Genomic DNA, 24,358 nt, shown 5'->3' on the forward strand with positions numbered 1-24,358 from the left:
ACACGCACGCAAACAACACATATTCATGGAATCGAATAGGGAAAACCTGCGCACATCAAAAGGCACGCACAGGCATAAACACATCCGCCACACGAAGGCAGGCGGAAGCGCCCCCGCGCAGTATAAAAGTGCACGCAAACAACAAACACGCATATACAGCTACAATGAATGTACCATTTCTCGCAGCAGTGATCGCGGGACACCGCAGGAAGAGGTGAATTGCCAGGCCATGCATTTTTTTGCCCATGACCAGCTTTTTTGGGATGCCTGATGACGAGGTCTATGGCAGGTATATGTTTCCACCTCATATTGTCCTAGACCTGGTCACTGAGTGGGAGGATGACCTCACATCACCCACTTTGCGCTCCCAAGCTCTGAGCCCCTTAGAAAAGGTGCTCAATGTGCAGCATTTTTTGGCCACTGGGTCATTTCAGCAGACAACTGCCATAATTGGGGGAATCTCACAGCCCACGCAGTCACACTGCCTTCACCAGGTGTTGGCAATCATGACTGCACGCCCCTCAGTCCGCAGGCACATATAGATGCCCAAAACACCCACAGAAGGGCAGGCTGTGTTCCATGACTTTTAAAGGGTGGCACACTTCCCCAAAGTGCTTGGTGCTATCGATTGCACCCATGTGGCCCTACGTCCACCTAGGGCCATTGAGAACATCTACTGCAACCGCAAGCATTGGCATCCATCAACGTACAGGTTGCATGTGATGCCCATGGAATCATCACCTCTGTCTATGCAAACTATCCTGGGTCTACCCATGACAGTTTCATATACAGAATGTCCGCCCTGAGCCAGGACCTGGAAGCTGGGAAGCATGGCAACACATGGCTCATTGGTGAGCAGAAATGTCTGTGCACAAGCATGCATGTCACACACAGACAAATACACAAACCCAACTAATGGCAACCATCATCACCTCCCCAGGGGACAGTGCCTAACCTCTGAGCACCCACATGATGACGCCAATACGGAACCCCGCCACACCACCCCAGGTTAGATACAACGCAGCCCATATTGCAACCAGGGCCATGGTGCAGTGCACATTCGGATTGTTCAAGTCACGCTTCCGCTCCCTTGATCGCTCTGGCGGGCAGCTACAAATGCACCCCCAATAATGTGCAGGATCGTTGTGGCAGCATGTGACATGCACAATGTTGCAACATGGCGGGGCGTACTGGTGGACATGGTGGTGCCCTCAGATCCCCAACCACATGCACAGGTGCTGCGCATGGGAGGGGAAAGGGCATGTGGTGAGGCAGACCGGACCCATCTTGTGGCCACATTTTTCACCTAAACTCCCACCTATGCGGAGAGCACACAGGCCTGGCACATACCAGGTGACAATCGATGATGACAATGAGACAGTCAACTGGCACAACCTTACCACCCTGAGAATGTTTCCATGGAAGTGCTACATTGTGTGCATCCCTAGCTAACTAAACATAACCAATCTGGTGTGACCAAAAGGAACACATGCAAGGTGCCTATCCCACCCTCCCCCTGTGCAAAACAGGCCATGAAAATCACTGGTATGTCACCCAAACCCTCACAACCCCCATTACCCTCGTCGGCTACACCATCACATGGCATGCAACAGCAAAAGAGCAAACCAAAGGCACAACACATGACAAATTAGTCACAAAGTGCCACATGATAAATGTAAACAGGCCTGAGACAATCACACCTGACATGGAATCAGATGAAATGACTGACCAACAACCTCCCACACATACAAAGTCATACACAAATGCATGCCACCAGCGGTACCATCAACAAAAGACAGAATGCCTGTTGGCATGCATATTGGGCAATCCAAATCTGCAAATCCCAAACCCGTGTGCTGTGTGTGTCCCCTGCAACACACCGCTCAGCACACAGCACAGTGAGCAGCCATTGTGTTGGGGATACACCTTGAGCATCATATAAAAAAGGACTAGCAAAATATATTACCCAGTGACGCATGTTCACAATCCGAAAATTGTAAGTCAATCTGTGTGCATGTGTGGGCATGGATGGGTGGTTGTATGTGTGGTCGTGCGTTGTATAAGTGTGTGTGTCAGTAGGGGCATGCACTCAATACATGCATGTGAAATTAAGTGACCCTTAGTGTCCTATACACATCACATGTGCACATTGCCCATGTGGACACCCCAGTGTGTCAAACCACACCAATCCCCTGACACCTGAAAAGTAAACCGAACACAGGAACATCCATTGACCAGCAGAACACCTCATGTACATAGTACCCCACATTGAGAATGTCAGACAGTGACAAATCACTGTAGCCCAAAGCGTACTGTCAGTCAACGAAAGCCCCTCCCTCATTTCATCATCACCTTGACCTTCAGAAGAACTGTCTCTGGGGTCCATCAGCTTCTTCCTTCTAGTCTACCTGGCTTCAGGATCCCCCTTCTCCTTGGTTTCCTTGTACTTCCTTTCGTGTAAATAGGGTCTAGCCCCCTCAGAGGCCACCTTGACTGGTAAAAATACCAAATCGCAGAGAAATCCAAGGAGCCAAACCCCCAAACCAGGGAAAAAACCTCAAGTCGCCAAAAAACCCTGGAAGAGTCTCCAGTAGATGACTTGAAGTTGTAGAATATGGCCAATTAAATGTCGCAGCTGCATGATAGAATAACTTCCAAGGTTGCATAGTTGAACAATGGTTCAACAGGATGGGTAGGAGTTTGATTACACAATAATCAATGAGGATGCAACAACTGATGGGTAGAGTTGAAACTTGAGTAGAAAATAACCAAGGAGGCTGGCACAACTGAATGATTGAGCTGAAACCCAATCAATCCTTGATAGCGTGAATGGAGAAAGGCAGAGACAGCACAAGTCCGGAAAGGCAGAGTGAACGCGAGATCGTCAGAAACAGCTGACAGCAAGTTAAGAGGCAGAACCGTTGAATAGCTTTGGTAAAAGTCTGAAGTCAACATAAAGGTGTGGATGGAATAGATGAAAGATAGGAGGAGCGAGAGAGTGAGATGCTGTGGTACAGAAGTGTACCGAGGCTAACCGAGGCAGCGTACGATTACGCGGAAAGAACTGCCCGAGAGACGGGCGGACAGATCTGCAACAAAGACAGTAGCAGGAAGAAAAACAGGGACTAAAGGAAACCTCATATAAGCTTTAGTCGCTCTCGACCGCCCTTGCTCTGTGATTAGTTGTCAGCAATTTCTCTCTTACCATCCCCTACTTTAGTATTATGACCTTGCCCAGATTGTATGGAATTAGAAGATGTCATAAGTGTATTTCACTTAAATAATAAACCAGCTAAATGTGTATGAGACGATAGCCCGTTATGTGCAAATATAAAGGCCTTCAGCCATCATGTTGTGTGAGACCAAAGGCCATGAAAGGGGGGCCTAAGCCCATCTCTGATCACCCTGGCCTCATAAGAGTTATGCTGTTTGGACACCAAGTCACTGAAGCCCATCGAAAGAGGTGCACATCCAAGATGAAATGTATCTTTTGTAATCCAGTCAAAGTAACCATATACCCCAACCTTCCCCTTGGCAGTATTGAATGAATACCCCCGACCATACACTGACCCTACAACCCCCACCCCCAACTCAGTTTTCGAATATGCTTGAACAAGAGAGTGATATTCTTGATAGAAACATATAATTGATGTTCAGTAATCAATAAGCATGCCTTGTTTTTACACGTGCAACCTGCTGGCCTTGCCGCCGGACGAACCGGTCAGACGTATGAATGGATGGGAATGTGTGGCCACAAGGGCAAATGTTACAGAAGTAGAATATCAATGTGTCAACCCATCGGATGTCGGACTGATGAGCCAAGCTGAACGTTTGACTCCACGTATCACATCATCTCGTCACGTGCCCATGGACCAATCAGCCATCGCCGACCATATAGCACCCATAGGTGCTTCTTCTTAGTGACCAATCCCTATCAAACATGTGTCCCTTAGGCCTTCCCCTTGCTGATGACCTAACACGTGTATAAAAATGAATTGTAACATGTTTTCTGCAGAGCGCTCTCGGCATGAGCAGAGTAGATTCTGTTTGCCCTAACTTTAGATAAAAAGCCTTTGATCGCACTCTCACTTGGTCTTGGTCTTATTCCCTCCTGGGATGTACCTTTATTGACTCTGTTGGACAGTTTACCAACAGGCCTGTGGGCCTCTCACTTTCATTGGTGACCCCGAACGCGATAGTGTTCTTTCCTGTCCTTCTGGCACGAGGCGCCCCCCTGCTTTGACCCTGAGCGCGCTCCCTCAAGAACTACCCGCCAATGGCAACCGGTACACCTAGACGTGCGCACGCAGTAGGGCGAGCGGGTACAGGATCCCTCTTAACAAAACCCATACGTACCACTCGCCGGAGCCGGGCGTGGTCTTTGAGCGAGGAGCAGCACCCCGCCGATCGGGTCCAGAGGGTCTCAGATCAAGATGGACACATGAGCATTAAGTAAGAGTGATATTAAAGGCACGGGTGGGAGTCAGATTAGGAGGTCTTGGGGTAAAAAGGACATAGTTTGGGTGACACTGAGGGTGTGTAAAGGTGAATCCAAAGAGGAGTAAGAGGGGTTCTGGGAGTCTGGGGTCTTTTCCTATCTGTCATACTATTCTCATCCTATCGCATATGGCCATTAGGACGGTAATGAAGTAAAAGGGAACAAGAAGTTAAAAAGGGATCCTATCTCTGTGGGGAGTGGAAGGCGGCGCCGCATAGTGCTATCTCGACTAGTACAGGATATATGGGTGTAAAAGGTTGAAGTGAAAAAAGGTATTAAAGGGGTCAAAAGGTAGACCCGGAGTATTAGGTAGAAATGCTTTTTCTGATCTTTATCTTACTTGTTCTTTCTTTGCCCCTCCCAAGTGGGTGAACTGGTGGAAGGTAGAGGAAGAGGTTAAAACTTGGAAAAGAACAAGAGAGTGGGTAGAAGTAGAGGACATTGGGGGCGGTGGGGAGTGTTATGTTTGTATCTATGTTTTCTTTTGTTTATGTGAAACGTTAAACGTCTATCTTGTATGTGAAATGACTTGGTGATTTTCGAGGAGAATTGTCTGGTAAATAACACAGCGTAAAAAATATTGAAAGGTGACTAAACAGTGAATTGTGGTTTATGAAAATTGTAACACAGGTCAAGTTGAGTATATGAGAAGTGAAAAAGTACAGACCAGAACCATCAGATAAGGTGTATTGAGAGTGAAGTACAATGGGTGCAGAAACACCCCTCGCTCATATTTGCAAAACACTACCAGGGTATGCGGAAAAAATAATGAAATACCATGAACAGAGGGTCACAGAGTTGAAGGGGGAAGGAATACCCCAAGTATGGCCTGACGGGGGGTCTTTCGACAAGGAAGTGTTAGATATGGTTGCCACTTGTTTGTGTGTTAAGTACAAAGGGAAGCAGCTGCCCAATAGGAGAGAAATACTGGACCTGTGGCGCCTGTTGGAGGAGGTGCCCCCAGGTAAAGATAGTGAGCAGAACGCATCTCCCCTGACAACAGCTGGCAGCACAGGGCCACCCACTCAAGATGAAAAGAACATAGAGGTCACACGTGTCTATCCCTTATTATCAAAACCAGTGCCTGCAGAAGGGTATAGTGAACCCGTGTATGTAGCACAGCCCACAGCCCCACCTGTACACAAGCCATCCGCCACTGCACCACCCCCATACGAGAGCCAAAGCATAACAAGACCCATAGACACCTCAACAGTTCATATCGGGAAACTAGCCCAGGATTTGGAATCTCAGCTCACAATGGCCCGCACAGAACTGTCCCACATAAGGGCACTGGGGGAAAGAGGAGGGACGCCCACCCCACGGTCAGATCGAGACGATACTCCCCCACTGATTAGGGGAACAGGGGATGAGGGATGGAAGAAGGGAGAGATCTTGTTTAGAATAAATGACACCCCTACGCGAATAATAGAAATAAATACTGCAGACATCGAATGGGAGGCAGAGGAAGGAGGGGCAACATCAGACAGAGAGGAAGAGTGCTGGAGCGACATAGAAGAGCAGGACGAAGAGGGCAGAAGGTTAGGAATTGCCGCCGGCGGTGACCATCAGGACATGTCCTCACACCCCCAGTGTCATAATCATGCTGCCCACGTGCGTAAACCAGACGTATGCCAATACCGCCAACTGGGCCCCGGCAGCACCGTGCAGGGGAACCACAGTAGTGATGGGGAATGTTTTTGACGTAGACAAACTCCCGTGGCACTCAGCATAGGACAGCCCACAGAGAGCACTTGCGTGTTCAGTACTATCGATAACCCGCGATGCAGCAGAGGAACCACTCGTAGGGGCAGCAATAGGAAACAAACAATTTATTTTCATGGTAGATTCGGGAGCAGAAAAATCATCCCTCAAGGAAGGCAGGTTCCCGCTTTCTAATCGGACTTTGGAAATGCAGGGGTTCTCTGGGGTGGTGGTCGAGGTTCCATACACAGAAGAGCTAGATATAACAGTGGGGGGAAAGACTTTATGTGCCCCCCTACTATATTACGAGGAATCACCCATCAATCTGCTGGAGAGGGACCTTCTCAGCAAACTCAATATGTCCATCTTGTTTACAGAAAGAGGGATAGTATTCTCCATGCCAGGCATATGTGCCATTCGTGCAATGTTAGTGATACACACACAGGCAGGCTTCCCGCAAACACGAGGGATACCCGTGAATCCTGACATGTTCATACAGGGGCTGAGAATACTAACACGAGTAGTGCCAGAGTTGAAGAATAACAAATGGAGCAGACATGTCCCTAGTAACGCAAGAATTGTGGACGACAGGCCCACACGATGTAGGCCTGCTACATGAACTGACACCAGTAAAGATTAAACTCAAACCTGGGGCTATTCTACCCGGGTTAAACAATACTCTATATCAAAAGAAGCTGAGGAAGGAATAAAAGACACAATTTATGCACTAATGGTACAAGGCATAATAGTTCCCTCAAGCTCACCTTGTAACACCTGCATTTACCCGACTAAGAAAGCAAAGGGAGGGGCATGGAGGATGATCCAGAATTTACGCCCCCTCAATGACGTGGTACAAAAAGAGTTCCCTCTTGTTCCCAATCCTGCCTCAATACTGTGCAGCATTCCAACGGAAACCACCCACTTCACAGTGGTGGACCTAAAGAATGCGTTCTTTTCAATTCCCCTTGATCGAGGTTCTTGGTACTTAACGGCATTCATGTTAGTGGGGAAAAAGGTATGGACATTGCAGGCTCCCCCAAGGCTATTGCAAAAGCCCTAGCATCTTTAACAGAATATTGCATGAAGATCTCGGAAACATACATACAGCGAGCCCCAGAATCCAGTAGATCTGTTGGTCTGTGGGAAAAATGAGAATGAATGCAGAGAAGATTCAATCATCCAGCTGACACATCTTGCACAGAAGGGGTACAAGGTAGGCTGACAGAGGCTGCAGTACTGTCTAACAGAAGTACTGTATCTAGGACAACTGATTTCAAAAGATGGTAAAACGATCATCCCAGACAGAGCAGCAGCAATAAAAGCAGTAAAAGCGCCCAGTACGGTAAAAGAAATGCAGAAGTTCCTCAATGCAGAAGTTCCTCGGCATGTGTAATTACTGCCGCGCATGGATACTGGACTATGCATCATACACAAGGCCCCTGCTACAGGCACTCAAAGAAGCACAGAAGGAGAACACTAAGCTACAATGGACATTAGAAATGCACGTAGCTTTTAGCACACTCAAAGAACTGATATCCACTGCACCAGTTCTCGCGACCCCAAATTATGAACAGGAATTTTATATTTTCTCACACTGCAACGACACACTCATGACAGCCGTACAGACACAAAAGACATCCCTGGGCCACAAGCCCTTGGCATTCTATAGTGGAACACTTGACGCAGTGATGCAAGGACACTTTGCTTGCGAACAGGCTCTCGCAGCCGCCGTGTTCGCAATAGAAAAGAGCTCTACCATTGTGATGGGATGCTCCGTCACACTTTACGTAGAACATTCCCTGTTCGCCATACTTGAGAGATCAAAAAGTCAGTTGACCACCCAAAGAGCCACAGCATATGAACTGATCATTTCCAGCGCCAATGTTCACATAGTGCGGTGTAAAAGTGTAAACCCTGCCACGTTCATTACAGAGGCTTGCACGGTAGAAGACATGCAACAGCATAATTGCGCCACAAACACATGGAATGACGAGGACACACCAAAGGCACATGAAACTTCATTATCAGAAGGAGAAGTTTACTTTGTGGACGGGTCTGCCTCCATAGATTGTCAAACAGGAGAAAAGCATGTAGGAGCAGCTGTAGTGCGGGTAGAAGATGGGGAGTTTGAAGTAATGGTACAAAAAAGGTTACCCCCACATTTTTCCGCCCAAGCAGCTGAATTAGTAGCACTGATAGAAGCACTCCACGCAGCAAAAGGATGTATGATCACCATTTACACAGATTCCGCATACATGGCAACCACAGTACACGGAGGGCTGGCACGGTGGGGGTGTAGAGGATTCCGGAGAACTGATGGGTCCCCAGTACAACATGCAGCATTACTAGGAGATTTAAGCAACACCCTGAAGAAACCCACACTCGTCGCGGTCGTGAAATGTCAGGCCCGTACTCGAGGTGATGACATCATCTTATTAGGGAACGCAGCAGCGGACACTGTTGCCAAAGAAGCCTCATACCTACCTAAGAGCCCGTCAGGTGAGTACATATTGCAAAAGGCAGCAGAAGAGACACAACCCGAGGGCTTTAACTCATTGCCAGTTTCCCAAATAATTGAGCTCCAACACGATGCATCTGGCGAGGAAAAGGAAATGTGGGTAAAAAGGGGATGCAGTCAGTCACCCACTGATTTACTATGGAGACAAAACATCACAGGCAAGGTAGTGATGCCAACAAAATTTCTAGAAGTAGCATTTAAGCAACTGCATTTTCCAGCCTACAACGCAAAACAGCACATCATTGCAGACATCCAGGAAAATTGGTTCACCCCGGGGCTACAGGAACATGTTACAAAGCTGATAGTAGAATGTATTACCTGTCAAACATACAATTCTGGTATGACATTACGGACAATCAGAGGAACATTACCAAAGTGTCAAGTCTAATGAGAGATGAAAGGGTTTCAACCCCCTCTCCCGAACCACAGAAGCCGAATAGATCGACCCTCCCACCGTGGTTGGCACGGGCATCTGAATGTAAATACACAGATAACCACGTGGCAGCCAATGGGGGGAAGACAGAGTTAAGGAAAGGGGGTGGTATGACAAAGGGAAGGTAGGGAAGAGAGAACATGCATATATATATATATATATATATATATATATATATATATATATATATATATATATATATATATAACACAGACACTTAATACTGAAACTACTGCATAGTCTGTCCAACTCCTGAGTACACTTAAGTAGGAACTAGGGTTCTTAATTACCCTACACCATACCCCTGACCCTGACCATTTGGGTATCACGTATAGCAGACATGAAGCACCACAAACTGTATGGCACACACAAGGGAATCTTCCCTACATGAATTCAACATGACACATGGCCCTTTGGGCTGACATTTAACATGAGCAAACAGAAGCAAAAATATAAATCGTGACTTTCCTGTCATGGTAGGCCTGGACAACCTTGCCCCTTCCGATTAGTAAAGATTCCTCTCTTTACTGCAAGTATTGCCTCATACTCCGGGTATAACCCGTGCTACTCACACCGGTTTACCTAACATCAATAACTCATGAAGTCTCTCAAAGCGTAGCACATAAACATAATGCTCGCAAAATTCACATGAATACTTGAAATTACTTATCTTAGAGTCCGGGTGCCTCGAAAGTACACCCGGACATCAGGACATGCCGCCGTGAAGCGCCGTAGCCTCTGGGAGCTACTGCCACGCATAGTCTGAAGGCAGCGGTATGAATGAGTTCACCGCCGCAGCCCAGGGGACATGGGTGGGGGGGATGCCGCGTGACTCGCGTGGCCTCCAGAGTCAGCCCGCAAGGATCCGCATGTGTGGGCCGGCAACTCTCTCTCTCACTGTCGTGTTGCCTGCAGCCCCCGTTTGCCTCCGTCAATGTTTCTCACCAGCTCACCATCAGATCGTCCAACGCTCCTCACATGCCGTCATGACTGCCCGTGCTGCACAACCTCAATTATCAGCCCCTGTGCACGGGCGGTCAACGGCTAAATACTCTCCTAATGGCTTCAGCTGTCTCACGGCGTGAATTCCATAGACTACAACTCGCCCCTAAGCATGCTGGGAACTGTAGTTTTGTCCTCATTTTCTAAAATACTGTCTCCTGGGCTTGCCCCAGACCCCAATCCTGACACAAAGCCTGAAAGGCCCTTTAGAGAGCTGCACATAGATTATGCCGACATGGGAGAGCGGTGTAATGGGGCCAGATACTTGATCGTTGTCGTGTGCCCATTCTCCCGGTGGATGGAGGCGGGGCCCTGTGCCCACCCCGAAGCACGATGTGCAGCCAGGTTTCTAGTGAGAGAGGTGTTTCCTCGCTGGGGCATTTGTGACATCATACGTTCCGACAACGGTACGCACTTCGTGAATGGCATGTTCAAACACATTACGGCAATGTTGGGCATAACCCACAAGCTGTGCACAATTTATCATCCGCAATCAAACGGCAATGTAGAAAAAATGAACGGATTGCTCAAGTGTAGATTGTCTGAACTGTGCCACACACTCAAGAAGAACTGGGTGTATTGCTTACCCCTGGCGCTTTTTGAAATGTGGAACCAACCCAGCAAGGACCACCACCTGTCACTGCATGAGATTGTGACAGGTAGGAAAATGCATACTGCCCATTCACCCCTGCGCAGCCAGTCAGGCGCCCATCAGACCGCCACTGTTCTTGGTGAAGAATTCCATGAATACCTCAGAAATTTGACTTAAGCAGCACGCGCAATAGCAAAAAAAATAGCACCCCCTTCCCACAAGATAGATACGCCAAAAGATACAGCAACACCTACCACAGAGAACACAGACTGCCAACTGATGACAGGTAACATGGTTTACATCAGAGGTTTCGTGAGGAGATGGAACGGGCCAAGATTCCATGGCCCATATAAAGTGATCTTTTGTACACCCACAGCTGTTAAGGTAGAGGGACTGCGGTAGTGGATGCATTTGACAGATGTACGGAGGGCCCGTGGAAACATAAACAATCAGGATGTCCAAGAAAGTAGAGGAGAGGGTAGCACTCAAGCATAATACCTGGATGGGGTAAGAAACTGGTATCACATTGAATATTACAGGAAACTTAGGGATGACAAGATATGTAAATATTTGTGTAAGTGTGTTAACAATTCTTTTGATGATGAGACAGCGAGAAAAGGTTAATGAAAATGGCCTTATTGCACATCTCATGGCCTTGGTTATGGTGTAAAGTAATGATGTATAAATAACCCTTTCTTTCCTTTAAGTAATAACATGGCACATGTACCCTATACACCTCCCTCACTTTCCCCTCCTCAGACGTAAGCTCTGGGGAGGAGAGACGGACGGACACGGTTTGGGCAATGAATGTATAAAATGCAATCATAATAACGAGTAAAATTATGTGTAAAGTTATGACATTAGAGAATAAAGTCAAAGTGGGTAATTTATGGTTGTGAATAACTTATAAAAATGCTGTACATGATTAACAAGTGCTTGTGTCTCACTTATTAGGAATATCACTGGGCATGGACGAGCCTCCAACGATAACTAGCAATAGTGTAGATAGAGGTAGACGGAGGAGAGAGGCGTATCCTAGCTATTCTAAGGATGTGTATTGTTTTTATGTGCAGTGGTGTTCTTTTCAGTATTATTTGGTCTGTTTTTTTATTGGGTCATAGTGTATATTTCAATTGATGCTGGCCAGGGGGGTAAGGGCATGGAGACAATAAAGGAAGGGACCCACCTGATTTGGGAAGGGGCAAGGTTAATATGGGGTAATTGGACTCCAGAAAATGAACAGAACAATACGACTAATACAAATGCAATGCACAATACAACAACGCAGGCAACAACATCGCCCCAAAAGGTGAATGATTCCCATTTTAGCGTACACACAATGAACAATAAAACTCCATCAGAACTCACATGGGTGCAGAACCATCCATATCCCACCACTGTGGTGACACAAGAAATAGACAGGCCCACTAGCCCAACGGGTGGAGGAGGGGGTAATGAAGGCTGAACGATGCCAAGTGCTGGTGACAACTTTCACGTTGTTGTAATGAAGGAACAGGGGTGGGGGGCTGAAGGAGGCAGGTTAAAAAGGAAACGGAGGGAAACAGAGACGGATGATTGGGATGAAGAATACAAATGTGGCTTAGATACAGTTGACAACCCCCAGCACCCCCATCAAACAAATACATGTTATGCCGATATGAGCCACACAGCCCAACAAACAACTAATGAGAGCTGCTATGTCTGTTCCCTCATACCTCACACCTCAGGCACTCCCAAAGTGCTACTGCCACAAGAAATTCCATTTGCAGAGGCCCAATGTCTTCTACATCTCATGCTATTCCGAATCAAAAATACGTTTCAAGCACACACAGTCTCTTTTGAATTGCTACAGAATGAACGCACATTCTACTCCCGGCCGCAAGGAGTAATTTGTGTGAAGGAACCTTTTTTGGTGATAAAGGGCACGTTGCATGCTGACAACAAGTGGCAGAAAGAAGAGATCCTGTGCAAAGCAGAAGCACTCCGAGGCCTGGCTGAAGATAAACTCTAAAGAAAACATGCGCTCCCATATGGACTGAGCACATAAGCAAACTCACATGGGTCACCACCATCGAAAAGCCCTTCAAGTTACAGAAAAACATTTCATATGAACTATGCTTTCATGGAGAAGGAAAAAGTGACATGGGAAGAAACGAAAACTGCAGCAATACACTCAAAATTCCTGACATGAAGAAAGGCACTGCAGCCCTAATGGACAAATATTGGGTTTGCGGCAACATGGCCTTTCTGCATCTCCTGCAGTCCTGGAAGGGAACATGCTCTCTGGCAACACTGCACTCCACACAAATGGTAATTCTAGAGAGCCACATTAACGGGAAACACAACCTTGCAGCGAACGAAGATGCACCTTACACAGCACCACTCGAGACGGCACCAGCAGATGCCTTAAACGAGGAAGGAGTGCAAGGCACATACAGGAGAAGGAGAAGGTCATCCAACTACATTTCCACCAAGTCGTCTGAACTGCTGACCCAGATCCCGGATAAGTACAGACTATTCAGCTCAGTAGAGACATTTCTTGCATCCTTCGTTCCCAGCATCCAGGCGAGAGCAAATGCAAATGGCTGCAGTTCACCAGCTTATCCAGTTGGCCAACGATACTGAAGAAGGGTTCAACGTCATCAAGGTAGAACTTTGAGCCTTGCGGTTGATGACGATGCAGAATCGATACATATTGGATCTATTAACAGCGATCGATGGAGGTGTTTGCCAAAAAATCGGGAGCGCATGTTGCACATTTGTACCTTCTGCAGACGCTGAGAATGGCTCTCTCTCACACGTGATAGCCGCGGTACATGACCTTGGCGAGTGAATGAAGGACGAAGGAGGGGCACAGCCCAGCACCTGGTTCGACAATCTGTTCTCATGGGTGCTGTCAAAGCTAGCAAAAAGGGTTGATAGGGGACTCAACCCCCTCTCCCGAACCACAGAAGCCGAACAGATTGACCCTCCCACCGTTGTTGGCACGGGCGCCTGAACTGAGTAGCATAGGAAGTCACGAGGCAGTCAATGGGGGGAAGACAAAGTTAGGGAAAGGGGGTGGAATGACAAAGGAAAGGAGGGGGAGACATAACATGCAGATACAACTGTAACTACCTCAAAACAATCACTACTCCTATACCGGAACCATTGTTCCTGAAAACCTGACCTGACCTCTGAAAACCCAAGATGGACCTATTGCGAACCAATTGTAACAGAAAGAGATGAATCCTAATAACTCAGCATACCCTTAAATGTTGCACTGAAAGACACCACATTAATCACACAGAACATGGTGTTAGGTACTCATACATGACATAGTACAACAGCAAACATATGAGTGTTTCCCTTGAGGACACTTGGTTTTGTAGCAATCATGATGGCACAAACAAAGGGGTTCTCCCTTGTATGATAACACAGGACTCATGGCCCTGTGGGCACAGTGAAGCGACAAACAAATATGGCAAACTGATTACATGTAACATGTATCCTTTTGTCAAAGGAGTATCATGTAATTACCCCAAAATACAATTAAACTGAAATATGGTTCTTTATCACCTCGAACACACTCATTGCATTGAAATCTGACCCAACGGATTTGACTGGCATAGTTTTAGGCAATACATAATCCACCACGTGTTCCCTCACACATGCAAACAATATCTTTGCATGGAAATAAGCAGCATATTAAATATGCCCATGCAGTAACACAAATAAAGGTTTAGGGCACTTATCTGATGGCCCGGGTGCCTCACGAGAGACACCCGGACCCTGAAGACTGAAGCCTCAAACGAACGGAGCCGCTCGTAAATCACTGCTGCGGCCCGGTCCCTGCTACTTCATGCTTCCAGCTGCATCATAAACACCGTCGCAGGCCGACAGTCCTTCGGCGTCCGGAAAATGTTCCTGCTTTCTTCACGGTCCCCAGTGCCGCCGCCCGTGCTGATAATCTGTAATTATCTGCACAGAGTCACGGGCAGTTGGGGAAGTTAAGCAGTTCTTAATTACCAGCTGGGGAGACGTGCGAACCATAGAACTACACACACTCCCAATGCATGCTGGCAAGTGTCGTTTTTGCTCCTTCAGCCCTGTTATTTCAAGACTGAGCGCCGTCCTTTGCCCCAACCCACCTTATTTCTGACAGGTGCCCTCCTGGCATGGAATAACTGTTAAACTCCTCATACCCCTCATCGTCTTTTTACTCCTGATTTTTTGTGTGTGCCAATTGGGACTTCGATGCTGCGCAAATGCAGTACCAAATGGCGCGCTATTGATGGTGATAATGGGACGTGCAAATGGTGTGGCACAGATAAAACACGAGGGGAAGGTACAAACAGGTGATGCCCCAGGTCCCAAATATAGAATGACTGCAATATATAATACAGGGCATATAGTTGATAGCTTATACCATACAACTATAAAAGAATCCCGCGAATTGTGTTGGTACAAAGAAGTATGGGTGGACCTAGAAGGTATATATATGAGCTGCACCCCCGATGAATATGCTAGAAGGGGACACAGCCTTAGAGCGGTATGCAGGGCATGGATGCCAATTAAGGGGACCCCAGAATGGGACAAGGCAGTGGCAGAGAAAGAAGAACACAAAAGGTTGAGGCAGTTACATTATTAGTTACTTAAGTAATGAAAGGGGGAAATGAGTGGAGAGAGGGGACACTTAAGACCCCCCCTTATTTCCATGCTTCCCGAGTGGGCCCTGTCATGGCTGCTTCAGGTCCAGGGCCCCGGCCCTGGGGCACTCATGCGGGAACACCTCCGAGAACCATCATCCCCTTCGTACAAGTACATCCATGGGTGCTGCCATATTCCCGTGCGTACCTTGGTACAGCAAAACCAGGACTCCATTTGCAAATAGCTAAAGGCCATTCAGATTTCACCCCAGTCTGGAGCCATCTCTGTCAAGCCCACAGCCAGCGCGGCTCTCCCCTACCACCTCCTCTCTGCCGTCCACATAACTGCCTGGTTTCCATGACAAGGCTGGAAGCAGGAATGCAGCAAAATCCACACTGTATCACTTGCCGTCCAACTCCCTCCATTGATTCAGATGCAGCCCAGGGGGAGAAGGCGAGAGCCAGGGCTATCTGTCTCTGTAAACCTGCCCTGCACCCCACAGACCCTGGCCATCAAAACCTAATCCCTGTGTACCCCAGAGCAAAATCAACAACCAAAAGAGACCCTTAAATCAGTGAACGCATTTTCCTTCCTGGCCTTATCTGATTAAAGGATGTCTTCTCAGTGTGTGAAAGTTCATATAAGCCTGCTGGTACCTTAAAAAGGCTAATGAGCAAACAATGTAAATACATATACTTGTGCCACTGGAAGTTCCCATGCTAATCTGTTATATTGAAGGTAGAATATATGTTGACTTATTGTTTGTTCGTTTTATTCATTTATAATGCGCACCAGACCCGAGGGTAAGAGGTCACCGCAGTACAGGATATGCAAGGCTTAGGTTACCAGGTTACATAGTCACACAAATGCTAATAACATATACAGGCCGTGGCAGAAATGCAGTTAATTATAAACAGGATATATTACAAGTTACATATAGAAGTACATATACAATAGGTATATCAGAAAGGTGATGGGGAGGAGGTACTGACTTTATGATTGATTGTTTCAAGTGGTTGATGTATTTCGCTCTAAATTTAAGGTAGGATTTCTCCTCCTGTATAGTTTGTGGCAGAGAGTTCCATACTTGAGCTGCCCGGACGGGGAAGCTGGCGCCTCCGGCCTTGGTCAATTTAAATCTAGGAATGATAAGTGTGTTGGTATTGGAGATTCTTGAGTGTCTGGAAGATCTTCTTTCTACAAGTCTATCGGTTAGATATGGAGGAGCCGCATTGTTAAGGGCTTTGTGTGTGATTGAGGCAACTTTCAGTAGGATTTTGTCTTGGGTTGACAACCAGTTGTTGTTGCACCTTATCTTGGAGATATGTGATCGTCTGGAGATACCAAGAGCTGCTCTCAAGGCATTATTTTGTCAAATTTGTATTCTGTGAGGGATATATTTGTTGGCCCCAATATATAAGGCGTTGCAGTAATCAAGTTTAGATAGAATGAGAGCTCTAGCTAGAATCATGCAATTGTCATCAGAGATAAAGTGTTTGCCGGCTCTGATAAGCTTGCATGTGTAAGCTGTAGCTGAGGCCAGTGACTTTGCCTGTTTGTTAAAGGAGAGGGTGGTATCTAGATGGAAACCTAGAGTCTTCACTTCCTTGGCTACCTTAATAGTATTCCCGTCGATCTCAAAAGCAGAGTAATCCTGGCTTTGTTTTTTTAGATTAGAATGTGTAACCAGAATAATTAGCTCTGTTTTGTCATCATTCAGGCATAGACCGTGAGTTGGTATCCATGCCTGGATGATGAGATACACCCTATTTACCAAGGCCAAATCCTTCTTGTAATCCCCTGAAAGCAGGAGGAGAATCTGGGTATCATCTGCATAGTTAGTGTAGATGATACCAAGGAGGTCCAGATCATCAAAAAGGGGCTTAGTAAATATTTTGTATAGTGTCGGAGATACACAGGAGCCCTGAGGAACGCTGCATAGGATGAGGATTGGGTCTGCCGCATCTGATGGGGAGAACACCCTCATGGTCCTATCGCTAAGGAAGGATTCCACCCATATTATGGCTTCTTTAGAGAAGTGTGCAGCAGGGTTTAGGTGGTTACAGAGGACTTTGTGATCTACAAGTTCGAATGCGGCAGAGAGATCCAAGAGTAAGAGGAGGGCTGTTTGACCTTTGCCTCTTAGCTCGTCAATTTGGGCTTTGAAGTCGATGAGAGCGGTCTCGGTCCCATGTTGAGGACGGAAGCTAGACTGCCTTACTCCTAATAGTTTGTGGTCTTCTAGGAATGTTTGTATTTGGGTATATGCAATCTTGTCAAGGATTTTTATTAGGAAGGGGACTGTTGTGATGGGGTGATAGTTAGTGGGGATGAGGGGTTCTAGGGATTGTTTTTTTTGCAATGGCAGTACCCAGGATTGTTTCAGGTTAGATGGCAGAGTGCCTGAGATGAATGAAGCATTTGCGAGTTTAGCTATGAAGGGGGAGAGTTCTCTAGCGGCATCTTTTATAAGTTGTGCTGGGCATAAGTCGCCTTGGCAGTTGGAAGGCTTAAGGGAGAGGATGACTTTCTCCACCTCTCGAATAAACGTTTTTGCAAATCTAAATTGAGGGTTTGTTTTTTGCTCCGTGGAAGGTAAGTTGGCGTTGGATATTGGCCGTTGATTGAGTGCTGCTTTTTTTGCTGCTATTTTCTTTTGGAGCATGGTGACTTTGTTAGCCAGTGCTTGTTGAATCTCTGTGCACCAGGCTTTGTCTTTTGTACATATATCTGGAGTGGGTGTAGGAGACTCCAATTCCTTTAGGATGGAAAACAGCTCCCTCATACTTGAGTTGCCTGTGGAGATGCGCTTATTATATGAGTTGCGTTCGGCCAAGATCATTTCCTTCTTGTATTGTGAGGAGATTTCTGTGAGTTTATTTTTATGGGCTTCTGATGGGGTAAGTCTCCAAGTGGATTCGCAGCTTCTTTTAAGTTGACGGAGATCTTTCAGTTCAGGAGTGAACCATTTATTGAGGTGGGCTTTAGAGTTGCTAGGTCTGAGTTTTAGAGGGGCTATGTTGTCAAGATTGGTTTGTATTATTTTGTTGTACTCTTGAACGAGCAACTCAGGGTTTAGGTGTTAATCGAGTTGGTTTAGGCTGGGTAGAATAGCCGGAATTACTTTCTCCATAGTGATGCTTTTTTCGTTCCTGCTAGGGCAAGAAGGGGCCATATTGGCTATGGGGAGAGTGGCCTAGTGGTGTCTAAATCAAAGGTAACTAAGTAGTGGTCCGTCCATAATTGTGGGGAGATGGTGGTAATGAAGGCGGAGCAGTTGTAGTCTGCTAACCAATCGAGGGTTCTCCCTCTATTATGGGTGGGTTCCATAGTTTTTTGGGTTAATCCTAATTCAGTGAGGGAATTAGCCACATTGAGAGCGTGTTTGTCCGATGAGTCATTATAGCCTATATTAAAGTCTCCAAGGAAGAGAGGTTGTGTAGAGGTTTTCAGGTTAGTAGATAGTATACAGTTAATGTCTTCTTCGAATGTGCCCACCGGGCCGGGGACCTATAAGTGAGGTAGATAGTTAGGGTCTGTGAGTTGTGAAGAGGGAGTTTGAAGGCGCACACTTCGCAGGAGTTTGATTTTGAGTTAGAGGTAGTTCTCATGTTTAGGCTAATTTTGGCAATGATGGCAATGCCACCACCTCGCATATTATCTCTATCTTGTCTCAGAATGGTATAGCCATCTGGGATTGCTAGGGATAATATAGGTCCTGCTGCCTCATGCAGCCAGGTCTCTGTGACAGCTTATTGGACAGTATGAGTTCGCAGATGTTAGTGGCATGTGCCGTTAGGGATCTGGCATGTATTAGGCCACCTTTGACTGGAGGGGCTGCAGTGGTGATTTTGGTTGGTTTTGTTTTGATAGAGGATGTTAGAGATGTCTTAGTTGAGCTATTAGCAGTAATGGTTCTTGTGTTGGTGGCAGGGAGGGATCTAGTCAAGGGCTCATGTAGTCTCGTAAGTCTTGCTCTGAGTCTGAAGTTTCTGGTGGGTGGGCTTCATGGTCTGCTTGGGGGTTCCCTGGTAGATCCAGTCCTGGATACACTGGTGAGATTGGCTTGCTCCATGGTGGTGCAGGCGGAAGTGGCTATACTGGAAGGGTTGTGTTGCAGAGTCTTAGTAGTGAGGTAGAGGTTAATATCGGATGTTGGACAGGTTAAGATGTTGAAATGTGAACATGGCTAATTGTGCGTTCATAACAAGTGATGAACTGTAGACCTGTGCAAGCTCACACAATGCTACCTCATTGTTGGTATTGCAGAATGTAATTATATGCATGCCATTAGAAAACCTCATATAAGCTTTAGTCGCTCTCGACCGCCCTTGCTCTGTGATTAGTTGTCAGCAATTTCTCTCTTACCATCCCCTACTTTAGTATTATGACCTTGCCCAGATTGTATGGAATTAGAAGATGTCATAAGTGTATTTCACTCAAATAATAAACCAGCTAAATGTGTATGAGACGATAGCCCGTTATGTGCAAATATAAAGGCCTTCAGCCATCATGTTGTGTGAGACCAAAGGCCATGAATGGGGGCCTAAGCCCATCTCTGATCACCCTGGCCTCATAAGAGTTATGCTGTTTGGACACCAAGTCACTGAAGCCCATCGAAAGAGGTGCACGTCCAAGATGAAATGTATCTTTTGTAATCCAGTCACAGTAACCATATACCCCAACCTTCCCCTTGGCAATATTGAATGAATACCCCCGACCATACACTGACCCTACAACCCCCACCACCAACTCAGTTTTCGAATATGCTTGAACAAGAGAGTGATATTCTTGATAGAAACATATAATTGATGTTCAGTAATCAATAAGCATGCCTTGTTTTTACACGTGCAACCTGCTGGCCTTGCCGCCGGACGAACCGGTCAGACGTATGAATGGATGGGAATGTGTGGCCACAAGGGCAAATGTTACAGAAGTAGAATATCAATGTGTTAACCCATCGGATGTCGGACTGATGAGCCCAGCTGAACGTTTGACTCCACGTATCACATCATCTCGTCACGTGCCCATGGACCAATCAGCCATCGCCGGCAATATAGCACCCATAGGTGCTTCTTCTTAGTGACCAATCCCGATCAAACATGTGCTCCTTAGGCCTTCCCCTTGCTGATGACCTAACACGTGTATAAAAATGTATTGTAACATGTTTTCTGCAGAGCGCTCTCGGCGTGAGCACAGTAGATTCTGTTTGCCCTAACTTTAGATAAAAAGCCTTTGATCGCACTCTCACTTGGTCTTGGTCTTATTCCCTCCTGGGATGTACCTTTATTGACTCTGTTGGGCAATTTACCAACAGGCCTGGGGGGCCTCTCACTTTCACATGTCACACACAACTCAAATTCCGCCATGCATCCAGTGGCATTGATATGCAATGGCATCCCGAAAGCAGAAATGCATGCGTGTAAATTGCGAAGCCTACACATGTACTGAATTTAGTATATCACCTACATCACACACCACCTCTGGCAGACACATATCACAGGTGGAAATGACAGATGGCAACAAAGATATGGCAGATAGCATAGGTATTTTTGAACAGCCAAATGGCCACAGCTGCAAGTGAATCAAAACACACCATGACACACGTAATATGCATGTAGACATGCATCACTAAATCATCATCACCAATATAGCTTAATCGATCTGCAGCTCGGCCCGTACCGGGCGTCATGGGCCCTGAAGACATAGTGAATGTCCCAAGCAAAGCGAGGGCCTTCAACGAGGTATGAGGGACCATAACGCCCAGTAGGGTCCGAACCGCCGGTCCATGAAGCTTCTAGAACACCCTTCAGGGCCTGATTCAGCACTTTGAGCATTGAATGTGCCATAAAACATGATTCAGTGTGTCAAATCACGACGCCCAGGCTCCACCAGTATTGCTAAGTGGGCCTGGGCGTACTCAGACTGCACGGCAGTGCACCTTCAGGATTGTGCCGGTTGAACATAACGGCCGCAATGCTGAAAACTTAGCAGCATTTCCGTAAAATAACGGCATATTAGTTATTTAACAAAAATGCTGCTGAGAACACGTGTAAATAAACACTTTCACACAAACCTAAGTAAGTAGCTGCAATGTTGCACTACAGAACATTGAAGCTGCTTGCATATGTATATGTGAAAGTGTTGAAGTACACCCGTGGTCATATACACCCGTATGGTGTATATGAACAGCATTCCATACAGCAAAGCAAGCAGCTTCAACGCTGCTTGCTTTGATGTATGTGAAAGTGTACACATACATACGTGCAGGCAGCTCCACAGTAATTACAACCCGATTTGCAGGCTATAATCAATCTGCGGGCTATACCAGTTAGTATAGCCCGCAGATTGTCCAATCAACTTTGCTAAACACCTGCTAGGGTGCTCCAATACAGAGTACATGTGTCACAGATGCACCTGTGCTAGTGCGTTTCATAACAGTGAAGGGATGAAAATCTGAACATACATGCCAGGTCACTTTGACATTGCAGCAGTGAGTAGAACGGTGTAACATGGTTCAGAAGTGGGTGGGTGCAGTGCAGTACATGTGTACCTTACCAACAATCTACATCAACAAGTACGTTTTGATGTCAATCACTTAACATGATGGCCGTGTAAGGGCAAGTTCAGCCATCATGTGCAATGTGCATGCACATGGTTGCATGGCTACAGTTAAACCCCTCCCCCCCTTAGTGAAAATGCAGGGAGGCATTGCATGGCAATGAAAGGTTGACCAGAGAACTGTGTATTGGCAGTGTTGCCTAGCGTCAATTGCATCATCTCACTCAACTGACACCACAGCAAATGGGAATGGGACAGTAAGCAGGACACATGATGAACCGTCAGTAGTACACCCATTCATACAGAAGGCACTACACCAGTTGAACTGAGTCTGGGGGTCTGCAACAGGGGGAGGTCTGTGCCCCACACAGACAATGACACCCTAAACATGTGCGAGATGCAGGACTGAGCCAGAGTTAGCATGTAATGGATGACCAAATGCCATGATACATATGTAATATCGGACACATACTACAATGATCTGTCTGCCAAGGACACATAGGGGCGTGCATGGAATGCACATGGAGCATGAATGGGCACTCATGTCCCCGGGGAGCATCTGCCATCTGCACAGTCTGATTAAGACACCCTGCATCAAGGACAAAGGATGTACCCCACAGTATGTGACTGGCAGTTTCGCAGGGGGAAGTGTGCATGTACACAGGTGCAGGGGGGTGGAGGGCAAGGAAGCATGCCCGCATGGAGGACCCGCATGCATGCAGAACACACATGCACGTCAGTCATGCAATGATATAGTCTGGGTGCTGAGTTGAAAGACACCACAGGCTACATGCCGACAGGCCAGTGAGCTGCAACATGGACCAGAGGGGCAGCCAGGTGACTAGCATGTGAGTAGGGTACATGTGTGGTGATGAGGACAGTCCCGGTCTGCTTCACATGTCCAGCATGCATCACAACAGGCACGCATTAGTGAAGCATTGCATGACTCGCACATGAGAACCATGTACACATAGCAAGTAGTGGCAGCCAAGCACAACACATGGGCTGGACAAACACGCAACAACACTCACTGGACGGGGCATCATAATCCAGTATCTCTCCCACTCCTTCGATCAATTGTGCCGGGATGAACTCTGCAGCTATCTCCTCGTGCGGAGTGAGTTCTTCCTCCTCAGGTGGTGGCCCACTGCCAGTCATCTGAGTCATGGCATAATTGGAGGCACGCTTTTGCTTAGCACAGCGTCGGAGGTCATCTCAGCGATTTTTGCAGTCATGAGCTGTGCACACCTCATATCGAATGCACTAACACCATCCGCAACATGCTTCCAGTGTGCCCAACGCTAGGCAGGCGTAGTATGGCAATTTGAGCCCACTAGCATATTGCGTTCGTGTTCCGACACATAGCCCACAACGAAGTCCAGTTCCTGCTTGTTGAAAGGCCTTTTCCTCGACGTGCCGGAGGCCGGAGCCGTGTCTGGGGTCGCAGCCTCTTGCACAGGAGCATCCTTCCTCCTCTTGGGCAGTGGTACGGACCCTGACTGGCAAATGCCGCCCTGATCAGTACGGGCAGTGGCGCTGGTGGACTGGACCAAGGGAGTGGCAGGTGGAACTGGTACGGAAGCCCTGACTTGCGTCACTGGCTGCTGGGTGCTCTTGACAGGACCCAGTGCAGCAACAGCTGCTGTGTCAAGGTCTATGACCGACACAGTCCTGGCTGGCAGACTCACAGCCGGGGTGGTGTTGTCTGCATCTGCCCATGCAGTTTCCAACACCGGGCTACTTGGGAAAGCAGATGACAACACTGCCCCAGGGACATGTGCCTCGGTCAGAGCATCACTCGCGCATATTTCTTGTGCCTCCTGACCACCTGGAATTCGGCCTGGGAGTCCTCAGGTGCCAACGCATCATGCGCTGGCCGACCCTGAGCCTGGGTGGTGGTCGCCACAGCTGCACCTGCAGCTACCACTACCGTTGGGCCCGTGACAGTAGATGAAACTGACTGCCGGGTCACATGGTCGCCAGTGTCAGATGCAAGAGCTGCATCTCCCAGAGTCGCAGGGGGTGGTGGCATGACTGCACCAACACGTGGCATAACATCCTGCCAAAGTGGCGCACCCCTGCCTCTTCCCCCTCAGCAGCCACCCTGGTCACCCTGGACTCCCCCTACTCCCTGGTCACTCTGGCCACGTCTCTGACCATGCCCACCACGTGGAAGACACCCAACTGAGGCACCCCTCACCTTTTGTGGCCTCCCAACAATGGCACGGATGTACTAGTGCCAATGGGAGGTATACACGACAATTGTCCTGAGCAATTGGGGTGAAGGGGCTGGGGTACGTGATGTAAACAGCACCCCTTTGCTCCTGCAAGGCTGTATGCAACCTCTGTGTGAAAATGACGGGTCACGCAAAGCTCAGGCACCCCATATCTGCAATAAACCTGTGCACGCAACCCCCGGTAGCC

This window comes from Ambystoma mexicanum, chromosome 1p (assembly GCF_040938575.1).
Source record: "Ambystoma mexicanum isolate Mex_15411 chromosome 1p, UKY_AmexF1_1, whole genome shotgun sequence".
NCBI lineage: Eukaryota > Metazoa > Chordata > Amphibia > Caudata > Ambystomatidae > Ambystoma > Ambystoma mexicanum.